The sequence below is a fragment of the Patagioenas fasciata genome, chromosome 1, assembly GCF_037038585.1.
Source record: "Patagioenas fasciata isolate bPatFas1 chromosome 1, bPatFas1.hap1, whole genome shotgun sequence".
In the NCBI taxonomy this organism is placed as follows: Eukaryota; Metazoa; Chordata; class Aves; order Columbiformes; family Columbidae; genus Patagioenas; species Patagioenas fasciata.
In genome coordinates, this window is record NC_092520.1 from 128,030,657 (window position 1) to 128,043,200 (window position 12,544).

A 12,544-nucleotide genomic window follows, 5' to 3' on the forward strand; every position below is an offset into this window, starting at 1 on the left:
ACTCAAAATGTTAGCATTTCCCTGGTGTAAGGAGTTTATTCTTTCTTTTTCACCCCACCAATTTCAAAATAAAATGAGGCAATGTGAAACAAAACGAAGGGTAGCATGGGTTTCAAAAAGATCACATGGGTAATTCTTCCTCTGGAATGCCCTGTGGCCAGCTGTTCAGGCTATTCCCATGCTAAGTGAGAGATGTGGGTTCAAATCTGCTTACACACAGGAGGAGCTGAGCCTTCTACATCCTGACTGAGCTCTCCAAACACTGGGATTCAAGAGTGCCCTGACAAAGTGCATTCTGGTATTGTCTGCTTGAACTCAATAGGTGAGACAGAGAAAGAATGCCTGTTGTGTTGCTCCGGCTTAGATACAAGGGCCCTGAATGGATGTAACTTTGCTACCTTGGCTTGTGTAGCTAAGCTCTAGGAAGCAATGAGTTGTCCAGCAAGAGTACAGAAGGTCCCTATGGGCTTGTCCTGCTGCCTCTCCATTGTCCCATTTTTATTGGCAGAAACAGTTTCTGCTCTATTGCTACCATCATGGTGGACGAAGCAATCACGAAGTGATGAAATGGCAGATAACAGGGAGCTACAATTAATATAAAGAGAAATAAAAACCAAAAACCTTCTGTTACCTTGTTTCCTATTTGATGAAATCATGCCTCAAATACTGGGCCACACAAAACCTACAATATAAATTCTACCATTGGTTAAGTGGGAGTAGTGCTGCAATGAATACAGAAATACCTGATTTACAGATTTTGTGGGAGAAGTTTGGAAAGGTACCACAATCTGACATCTGACCTGGATTGTTTCCCATTTTAAAGGTGTTTTTTTTCCTTCCATCTTTCCTGTCTCTACCCCAAAGCTATAGCTAGATGATAACTTAAAATAGCCACCTTCTTCTTCTTCTCCAGTTTCTGTACAGCTGGAGAATAGCCTTAAAAAAGTTGAATTTTATTGCCATGCTACAGCATAGTCCTGAAAAACCTGACTACACACACTTGGTGTATGAAGAAATCTCTACTATTTCTTCAAACAAGTTTATTTTGTTTTGGTATTCAAAACATTAACAATTTTGACTGCTGCTTCATGGGGAATTCTCTGAATTCATAATTAAGCATGATTAAGAATTAAGGAAGCTATTAATTCACCTATGCAATCAGCATTTTTTTTAAAATCTGAAAATAATTTGTGATCATTTATTTATGATCATGCAATTATACAGTAATAATTATTATAAGTATTATCTACTTCTTAAGAAGTTTGTTTACTACAGTAAAGGTGGGAAAATAAATACAATTATTTTTCAAAATAACTGCATCCTGATACATGGAATGCTATTTGAGGACCTAAGTGACTTTAAATCCATTGGTAATTCTGCAGTAATATATGGACTACTTATTTACTAAAGTTAGGTCTCATGGATCTGCTTCAGAAGTAAAGGTCTCTGTCACCCCTTCAGAGTGAAAAATACAATACACTTTTAATATATTCTAAGTGTCACTCTCATGAGTACATTGCAACTATAACAATTTTTTTTTTTAATTTGGGAACATGAAAACTGGACTCTCAGGACAGATCCAGGTGACTAGGGTTGGGCTGTAGAACTGCAGCAGAATCTAAGTATGGGGCTACATGCTACTTTTCCTAAAACAAAAACAAACCAACAAATTTATCAGGTTAAGAGATGTCAGATATAAACTGTATTATGATCTCAAAAGACAGTGTTTCTCTCAATCAATGTTAACAGATTGCTGGACGTGAAAAGCAGCATAATAACGTGATAGCAAATAATGATGAAAACATTTTATTCTCTGCATTTCAATTCTTAAGATCCAAATAAATGGATGAACATGGCAAATCTGGAGCTGGTCGTGCCCGCACAACCACACAACAGAGCGAGCTGGGGATTTTCTGCTTCAAGAGGTACAGGTCTCCGGTATCTTTACTGCACGGGGCTCAGGTACCAGGGAACAGCGTAAAACAGGCGGCCAGACTTTTTTGGTGTGAACTGGAAGACGACCCCAGACTTTAAAAGAAAACGGAACGAGTAATGTTTGGGTTTTTTCCCTCCCACACACTCGTGTCCTGCTGCAGGGTAAAGAACTCGGGTGCCAACCTGTCGGATGCCGCTGCACGGGGAACCCCAAGAGCCGGGCAGCACGGGCGGCCGTGCCCCGGTGCCATGCAGGGGAGCTCGCACGTCGGTCAGCGTAGCGCAGCCCAGCTGCAGAAAGGTTCACGAAGAGGTATCTGACTTCCCCGCACCTCCTGGCCGGTGTGCGCGGTGCCCCGGTCGGGGACGCTGTGCCCGGGAACAGCGGGCGGCCCGGGCCGCTACCTGTGGGCGCAGCGCGGGGCGGCGCGGAGCGGAGCGAGACGCACCCGGGCGGGTCGCCGCGGTCGCCGCCGCCCGCCCCGCCTTGCGTGGCCCGTGGGAGCGGGCCCGGGTGCCGGAGACGGCGGGGAGGGCTGGGACGGGGCCCTGGCCAGGGGTTTCTCTCTCCCCCACCCCCTCCTCCCCTCGCCGCCGGTTCCCGTGAGGCTGCAAGTGCCGCCGCGGCAGCTGGGGGGCCGGCGGGGGATGCTGCCGCGGCCCTGCCCAGTGCCGGAGTGAGGGCAGGAGCTGGTGGCGGCAGGAGCAGCCCCGGCGGCGGGAGGAGGTGAGCGGGGCGCGGGCCCGCGGGGCAGGTGGGTGCGCGCCCGGGAGCGGGGCCGGGAGTGGGGCCGGGGCGGGCAGTGCTCCCGCCGGGGACAGCCCGCCCGCGCTGGGGGCGCACGGGGAAGGGACGGGGCACAGCCTGCGGGGTTTGCACGGGCGGCGAGGCGGGAGGGGAGAGAGCTCGCAATGCAGTGCCGGGGTCTGGATTTAGGGGTGCAGAAACCCAGAGGAGCAAAGCCCTCGGCAAGGCGGCGTCGGGGACAAGCCGAGGGCAACGGGGAGACAGGGCATTTCAGGCTGCGCCCGGCCGGCCATGCCAGATGCAGACGTAATTCCACGGAGGGACCCCTCCGCCTCCCTTCCCCAAACCTTGGGCAGGGTGGCTTCTGTTACGTGGAGGATCAGGCAAAAGGAGCAATTTCCATAGACATCTGAGGTGTTTTCTCTGGCTGAAGTTATCTAGAAATAATATTGAGGGGAAGAACAGTAATTCATAACAAAACTTTGAAGAGCAACAGGTTGTTTTACTGAAAACACGCACAGGAAAAAAAAATCACCACAAGTGGGCCTGATAGGAAGCAGCTAATAGCAGTATTCTGCAAACTGATTTGTAACACAAGTAGAAGTTTTGAGAGCTCAAAACACTGCTCAAAATAAATTTCACCATATGCCTGAAAAGAGATTCTAAAAACTAATGAATCTACCCTTAAAATCTTCATTTTGACTTCTGTGGATAAAGGATATGATCCTTAGAATTTCTTAGATATGTTTAATTGCTTTAAATGTTTCCCTTTTTACTGATTTTCTTTTTTCTACTTTGAATGGATGGTCTTTTATGCACAGCCCTCCTGCTCACTGTGAGGCTCTGCCCCTGAAAACCATCTCTGCGTGCATTACTGTGCAGTCCTGGTGCAAAGCAGGTGCAAACCTGCTTGACACTCCAGGCTGGACTCAGAGGAGTAGGGGAGGTAATGGGCCAGTAGCCCTACGTCTCCCAGCTGTGCCCAGTGTGATGCTCCTGCTCGATCATGTGCGTGGGGGAGAGTGGCTTTGCAGGCTTTTCCTGATTTTCCCTTGTGAGTAGTGTCTATCACAGCCAGGACTTTTTTCCCTCCTACTCGAGTTTCATCCCCTGGTGTAAATGCAATGAGGATGTGCTGGGAGGGGCAAGGTCAGAGGAATATTAGTGAGGCCTTGCTAAGGCTATTTCCCAGGCAGTGTAGTGTCCCTGGAAGTGTTTATACTAATTGTGGAAATTAGAGCCCTTAACTCCTGTTCTTGATTGAGGCTGGGGCTGGGCAACTCTTTTCTTCACTTACTGTTCTACCCTTTTTGCCTCACCACGCTGCAGGACTAAGCACACCTTTCAGTGACAAATGCAAGTTCCAGCCCCAGGGACAGGATCCAGTTCTGTTCCCTGTGTGTCCACTGGGGTCTGGTCACTGATCCCAGTGTTGTGAGGTCTAGATCCATACATGTGTTCTAGTTGTGAGAGTGGAAAAAATTAGTGTGATGATTATTAGGAATACTTCTGCTGAGGTTTACTGAGCGGTGGTGAAGGGACCTGATGGTTATTCCAATGAAACTGTTTCAATAACTAACTTACATTTAATTAATGTAACTGAAGTTGCTGAAAAGGAGATAATTTTAGAGCAGACAGATTATGGCAGATCGGTGATGAGAAGGCATGCAGAGTATCCCAAAGTAATTTATTTTATTCTAGGACATGACACGGCTGATGTTTGGGGTCGTCTGTGAAATTATTAAGGTGATCCCAGTTCTGTGCCCAAGTGTGTGTTAGATTTCACCACAGTATTTGACACCAAACTGTCCTACCAGTAACTTCTCAAGTAGGCTAGTGATGGAGTGGGTGACATGCAGGCAAAATTTTGACCTCATTCTTGAAGTAGCAATAGAGTGATATTGACAGAGAAGGCTGCACAGTTACCTCCTGTGCCTAAACTTTATGGCTCAATGAAATAATTCAGGTCGCAGGTCTGTCCGTCTGACACTCTTTGTGCCATCCTCAGACCTCTTGATGCTTTGTAAGCTTGTTAGAATTATCTTCCAAAATATAAGCAAAAATGCCAAGTGAGACAATAGGAGCTTTTTCAGTCAGCTCCCATTCCATCTGCATGCTGGTTGCAAACTGTTGCATCTACTGTTGGTTGCAAACAACCTCTTCTGCATAAGTTGATAGACTTTCTTAGTCACTTATTAACTGCAAGAGTGAGGAATGCTTTACCTGCACTAATTTGTGCCACAGATTGTAAGAACATTATTGGCACTCAAATAGACTGAGGAGGGCATTGACAGAATGGTGGTAGCTTTAGTACCAAAATAATCTCTGTTGATGTATCAGGGCTAATTCTGTTCAAGCACATGTTTTGTTCAGCTGATGAAGTTAGAATAGATGAGCTGCTTAGCTCGCAAAATATAAGGGATTGTGATCTCTTCAAGCATATGTGGATTGCTAGTGAAGGCAACAGGATCCAATGACTTAATTGTGAAGACGATTCCAGAACCTGTCCCAGGCTTGGACACTGGCCTCGGGCAAGCCATTTCCTTTCAGTTTTCCAGTTTCAAAAGTGGGGATAAGAACCATGCCTCATAGGGTCTTGTTAGAAATGTCTTGTTTTGAAACAGGAGTTTCTAAAGCGCACCCTGGAATTTCCACACAAAATCTCTGTATTTTTGTAAGGGATGGTTACCATATGGGAACAGGCAAAGTGGAGGAGTTCAGAAGTTTCTGATTCTTTTTCCTGCGATTTTCAGGAAGGTTCAACTGACTGTTGTGATGCACAGGGACAGGCGACTGTTTCTCTGTTCTGCAGTCTTCAGGTGGACCTTGTAGCTAGATCCGCTGTACCTGAAACTAGCTGTATAGATCTAAATCTATTTTGGAGTTGGAAGGAAATCTTCATCTCACTGAACTTGATAATTCCATTTATTAATAGTTTGGGGCACTTGGGGCTGGCATATTAACCTGTCCCTGCCTACAGTGGGACAGAGACTACTTGGTGCTGAATACTTTGGTGGACAAGATACCAAACAGCTGAGTGAGTGTCTGATATGGGTATGGCATTTATTAAGTGCCTGGGTTCTGATTTTTCCTTCTTGAAAAATGGGCAGCAGGAGCTGTTAAACACGGCTGTGACATTGCAGATATAGATAGGCAATATTCTCTTGTGGTGCAGAAAGTGAGGGCCATTGTGCTGTCTCCTAGGTCTGGAGGTAGATTTGAACCCTCGCTTCTCAGGACTTGTCAGGGTGCCAGTACTTGTGGTTAAGGGTGACACTTTGCATGCTAACGGTGACCATTCCAACACGTTGCACAGGGGATGGGAATTTGTGATGACACATACAAAAAGATGAAAAAGAAGACAGAGAAAAGAAAGAAGGATGGTGAAGGAAAGAGAGACGGAAGCAAGGGTGGCAATAATCCTAGCAAAGGGAACATTTTCCAGTAAGCAGCTCTGAATGTGATGTAAAAAATAACAACTGGAAGTTTTATTTTACTACACAGAGCCCAGATTCTTTCTTTGATCTCTGTACAAGCTTCCTTTTGGCATCTGTGGGAGATCAGTAGAGAGAGGGGAGTGTGTAGTCTTGAATTTATGATGCAGCCCATGGACAGTCATGAAATGGAATTTGGTCCTCTCAAAAAATGAATGCATTGCCATGACTCAACCAGAAAGGTACACTCCTGGTTCTGAAAGATATGATAAAAATCAGTCTGTTCACAGACATCTGACAACCAAAACAGTAGTTACCTGAATACTCCATTCATTACAGCTAAACTGTTGGCATCTATTTAAAGAAAAATATAATGTCTATGCTAGTGTCTACAGAAATTCCTTACAACATTTGTTTTGTGTAAAAGTTTACTAAAACACACTATTTTTGAAACTTTTACCAGTGTTCAGCTTCTAGAAACAGTTATTTCAGCTTAATAAATTAGGAACACATTAAGTGACCTCTAATGAGTAATAATAAATTCTTTACAACACTTAAATTATGGGATCAGTTTAGTAAACTTTCCTAATTAAACTTACTACTTGAAAGTAGCAATTTGTGAACTTTTAAAGGTAGATGACAGATGCACCAACCTTTCTGAGCAAATCGAATACACAAGAATTCATAGGACAGTTTCAGTATTTTTTTCTGATGTTTATCGTGAATAAGTAACATATAGGCCTATTAATCTACAGAAAGCTCACTTTAACTTGAAAGAGTTTGACATCTGATGCTTCTGTTTACTTATTGTGCCACTGCTATACTTGGACACGATGTCTTGAATTAAAACATTGGGAGACTAGAGGCTTTGGATTTCTTTACATACATCTTATGAGAAACAGAACATTTAGGAGCAACCCAGAGCAAAATCTATCATTGAAGGGTCACTATAAATCATCCTTACTGTAAGAAGCTCTGCCTGCTCTCTGCCTTCAGTCAGCAAGTCCTTCCAGCATCATGACACTGCTCAGAACAGTCTTGCTGGGTTTTGCAAGCAGTAGGACTGCTGTAGGACCTGTTATTGTTACTGTTACTTGTCTCTGCTTAGGAGGACATCTCATAAATCAGAATAGTGGTCTACAGTATGCTCTGCAAGCTGAAAAGAGAGCTGGTCCCTGCCATAAAGTGCTGAAGTTGTTTCAAGCAGATTCAGTTAAGGAGATGAAAGACATTTAATCTTTCCATTTCCTGTCATCATCTCCTCAAGGCAGAGCTTAACAGATGTAGTATTTTTTTCCAAGAAGTACCATCTAAACTGTACTTTCTGCTTTCTGTTCTCTGTGCTTTCTTTTTACCTTGTAAACCTAATCTTCTTGAAACAGGGACATTCATTCCTAATTCCTGGTTTTCTACCCTCTGGCTCACCAATGGCCTGGCACCATTAATTAAGCATTTGCTTGTGAAGATGCTTTGTCTGGGAGCTGCCTGTGCTAAAGGAGCACCATTGAAGACAAACTGTTAGAGGAATGTAACATTATTGGGAGATTTCCTCCAGCCCCATTTTTGCTGGCTCCTCTAGTACCAACTGGAAGCATCAGGAGGGGATGGGGATGGGGATGGGGATGGGGATGGGGATGGGGATGGGAGCAGACTGTTTCAGTGAATGTGCAATTGATCTGTGTATCTTTTACTGGTCATTAGTGTCAAAGCATTCAGCAAACTCATGAGCTCTCTAGGAGCATCCACTTGTGGCTGTGTTTACATGGTCTGTTGCTCAAAACTCTCCACAGAGGCAAGGCAAAAGGGCAGTTGAGGTCTTGGTGGTGATGAGGTTCATCAGTGAATTTTGCAGATTAGGGACTGAGGTAGCAGATGGATTGTTCACTGGAATTCTTCTTTGAGAAGCCTAAGCTGATCTAGAGCTTGCAGACTGTTTTGTTGGCACCCTTCTCTCTTCCCAGAAAGGTGGAGCTACCTTTAAAATACTCAGTGAGTACCATTTCATGTGCGCAGCAGTATGCCAGCCAGCCTGCAGCCACTGTGCCCTGGAAGGGCAAGGACCTTTTGCAGGTCCTGTGTCACGTCTGTCAGACTGGTGCAGTTACCTCTGATATTCTAACAAGGCACAGGGTAGGCAGGTTTAAATGTCTAGACTAGTGCCTCAGTAGTTGGTGCCTGTGGTGGAGATTGCGTCCTTCTTCCCATCTTTCTCCACTTTTCACCTTATTGCTGCCTTTGCTATGTGCCATGCACATTTCTGCTCAGTTCTTTGGTACCACTTGAAACCCTGTTGTGGAAAGCCATGACTGGATAGGTCCACACGTACCACACTCAGTCTGCTATGGCAGCTGCTTTCGAGATTACCTGTTTAGCTGTATGTGGTTTTAAATATTTTGAACATATAATTGGTACTTATTATGAATTTCTGACTATCCCTGACCAAGCCCTGCAACAGCAACCCATTTTTCAGATCTCTTGCTTTGTTTACATTTTAGAACATGTTTTACATTTAGTCTTTGAGAAGTAATTTAATAAAGTTGTACCTAGTCTACAATAAGCAGTACACTCTACACCATGCAGTGTTGCAGCTGTTCAGATGCCATTCTTTTTGCAGAAGTGTTTCGAAAGTATTCTGAATTGTGGAGGTAGTTCCTTCCAGCAGACTTGGTACTGGAAAGACAACAGTCTGCTCAAAGGACAACTAATCTACGTCACAGATAAGTCCCACAGATATTTTATGCCTTCTGCATGGCCATATATTTTGCAAGACTGTCATATTCTTGCACAAATGATAAAATGTCAACCCTGCTGATGAGTTTCCTCCATTCAATGGCCTTCAGTCTAGCAAAAATGCACAGATTTATAAACCAAGCTGTAATCCTAAATCTTCCACTGCCTGTATTTATTATTGCAGGGAACATGCTTGCAGTCCTTATCTTACCTTAGGGAGGTAACTAATTCTCCTGTTTTATGTATTAGAGATTGAAGGGGCTGGATCCTGTTACTGAATGACAAACTGAGTATAAAAGTCTGGTTTCTATACAACAAAAATAGTTCCACCTGTTGTACCACAATGTCCTTTAAATACATTACTCCATGTGATACCTTGGCCTAAAGCATTTTAATGAAGATGCAAACATTAGTATCAACAGTGGTGTGTGAATGTGTAAGCATAAGTTCTTGATATGATTTAGACTTCTGTCCTTAACAAACATACCAGCAGCAGATTATGCTTCTTTTACTTCCCAGGATAGTCTTAGGTTGACTAATTGTAGCAGCTAGCTGAGATGCAGTTACTGCTGCTTCCATTTCTCAGGAAGGAGCGTTTTCACAGTTAATGGCCTCTGATGTGTCATGTCCATTTTTATGGACATTTGCATACCTAAGCCTTTGAAAGCAGCAGTCAGTCAGAAAGCTCTGCTTAATCTTAAGAAGCCTTTACCCTCCCTTCTCCACAGTTAGATCAGTGTACATGCTTTGAATATGCTGCCTGGCAGCTTTCAGTTGTGTCTCTCTGTGAACTGGTTCAGGAGGCACAGTGTCAGTGTGCTGGCTTGCAGTGATGAGATCTTAACCCTCCAGGCTTAAGCAGCAGCCGGGTGACATTTTTGAGGGCGCAAAAATCTCTGTGCCTGGAGTGGATGTTGAATATCTCAAGAACCTTAAAGGACCTGAGCTTTAGTTCCTCACTGTTAATAGCTGCAATCCTGTCCTCTTCTGGAGTGTCTACAACATTTAATGCATTTGTTTCGCTCTACTTATGCATTGAAGCTTTGGTTCACAGCTGTGAGAGCTAGAAGTATTTAGTTTTAATTTAAAACTGAGGTTCAAATGAAACCACATGATCGCTGTTCACCAAAGTCATAGGTGCATTCTTGCTGAGTTTGTGCTCTGACCATGGATGCATTGGTAACTCTGTGGCTGGAATCTCACAAAGGCAGGAGGATCTGTCACCATGTATTGGAAATAGCCAGAATGAAGCAGATTAAGTTTTGGGGATTTGCTTTTCTGTAGTTAATTTCATTGATTTCATAGAGTGTATTTCAGTTTTCAGTTGGGGCAATGAAGTATTTTATGAAGGAAGAGCAACAAAAGTTGGATGCAGGACACTTTAATGGGAAGGAGTTCACTACAGTCAGAAATATCCATATGTACTGGTCAGTGTAATAGGTGAACAATATGTGGTTCTCCTTGTGCACTGGTTTTCTTTGATGGACTTCCTGTGTGCAGTGATAGACCTGAAGGTACTCAGGTAGGGGGCTGCATCTAGCCATTTTTCAGGACTTGTCAAACTGGAATTGCTCTAGCTGAAGTAGGACACACCTGATGTTATATCATCAACACTGGATGAAGTAGCTGGCAGCATGATGCAGTCGGAGATGCTGCAGTGGTGGCACTGAAACCAGCAGTAGTGAGAGGGTCTGGAGCAGATGTGGAGACCTGACAAGAGGCAGTGGTGGGGTGGGAGTCAAGGCAGGTATAGTGCTGGCACTGTCCCTGCTCTTACAGACCTGCCTAAGTGAAAGGTGGGAAGAACACAGTTCCTTGCATGGGAGTGGACAGGGCCAACAAGGTGAAACAAGGGACTGTGAGGCTGAGTGCTCCCTATTATTTGCATGAGGATGACATACTTTTCCTATGTAACACTTGGTTCCTTTCTCCCCTAATTAAAAATTCCTTGGTTTGTACATCAACATGTTATTTGCAGAAATAGACTTATTGTCTGTTAATGAGACTGAGGCATAGCACTTAATTTCCGTCATTCTGGGTGGGGACTATTGCCGGTGATAGCTGCATTTGATGATGTTTTTTAAGAACCTTTAAGCTGGTGACAGTGCCTGTCAAACAACACTGAAGATCTCAATGACATCCTGCAAGAAGAGACTATTGACAAAGATTATTACTGAGGAACAGATTATTTTAATGCCACTATATCAAGATAATTTAAATAACTTTTTCTGAAATTACTTCATTTTCCTGAAAATTTTATAGTTTTGCCAAGATACATTTCCTATAAGCAACGCCATGATATTGTTAGTGTTTGCAGTTTTTACCATGAAATCTTATTCTGGGTTGTGATTTGTAGTAGTCTCATTTTCTTATTCAATACATCTATTGCCATATTTATCAAGGTGATAGCTGCAGTTACTAAAGACTAAAACAAATCTTGGGCACTGTGGTTTCTATTAACATTGCAAAAACATTGCAACTGACACAACAATTTGTGTCCTCTCTCTTCGTGTGGATTGCCTAGAGAATTACTGACTTGTAATTGAGAACTGTTTACAGTTGTGCCAACGAACTGGGGGATACAGAAGAGTGTAGGTGACACTGAGGGCGCAGCTTATTCTGATTGCTTTCTCTTGCTGTTACCAATTTGCAAGCTGGCAGATAAGTTTGGAGGGATGGCCATTAAATACAATAATATCTTGTAAATTATAAAGAATATACTTGCATGCAACACATGTGGAGTATTAAGATTTTGTTTTTATAGGCACTTTTAGAAACAGCCCTACATTATACGGCCTTGTTTAAAAGCTCTGCTTGTTATAAATCAGAGTACATTGAAATAGCTGTCTCAGAAGTAAGAAATATTGGCTTGATTGAGCCAGGATTTGAACATACAATTCCAGACAGTAAAAACAGTTGACAACAGCTTGGCATTCAGATAACTGTCTTTCATCCAAAGATCTAAAAGAGCTTTTAAAAATGTCTAATTACAGCATAATGGGTTCTCATTTTGTATCAAGGATTATTAAAGTAGAAAAAATACACAACCATAATTTTCAAGTTCAGATTTCTATTGCTGGGTACTTACATTCATATTATATTTCATGTTATTGATCTAAATATTGGTTTAGATGGCAACTTGCATTGAAGTTTGAAACAATCTGATTTCCAGGCCTAGAGATGAAAAGGTGGATGAGCATATAAAAGATTTAAAAGCCTGAAGGATTTTGTTTCTCAGTAGGATTTGCGCTTTTAAATTTCTTTTTTGCTTTTGATACTTTGTCTCTGACTTCAGCCTGTAGTTGCCAGCTAGCATGTATCTATGATGCTTACGCTAATCTTATGACACCTGCTTCAGAAGTGAAGCAACTAGGATAACTAGGAAGGAAAAAGAAGTCGTAATTCTTAGTTAACCATGTAACACAGCACTACTGGTGTGTCCCTAACAATGCACATTTCCTCCTAAATGAAGTCTTATAGGTGAACAAGAGTTTACATCCTGTTGGGGAAAGGGATTATGAGATCTATACCTCTTAATTAAGGAACACAGTTTCACTAATACAGTTGGTGGTGGGGCTAGATAACTCATGGCTCTAATCTTTTCCTTTCGATACTGTGGGCTGATAGAAATTGAAGATGAACACAGTGACCTGTGGCATCTCTCTGCTTTGCCTACACACTTTGTCCAGTTTAAGTG

General features: G+C 43.1%; 1 protein-coding gene across 2 annotated transcripts in view; it reads left to right on the forward strand.

The window, feature by feature from the left end:
- The first annotated feature begins 2,435 nt into the window (after positions 1-2,435).
- Positions 2,436-12,544, forward strand: part of CASR (calcium sensing receptor) — a 77,834-nt gene continuing 67,725 nt past the window's right edge. Inside the window, exon 1 of one of the 2 annotated variants that reach the window (XM_071814358.1) lies at positions 2,436-2,690. The gene's annotated coding sequence lies outside the window, so the exon portion shown is untranslated. The remainder of the gene's footprint in view (positions 2,691-12,544) is intronic. The other variant, XM_065845258.2, reaches the window with a different exon arrangement.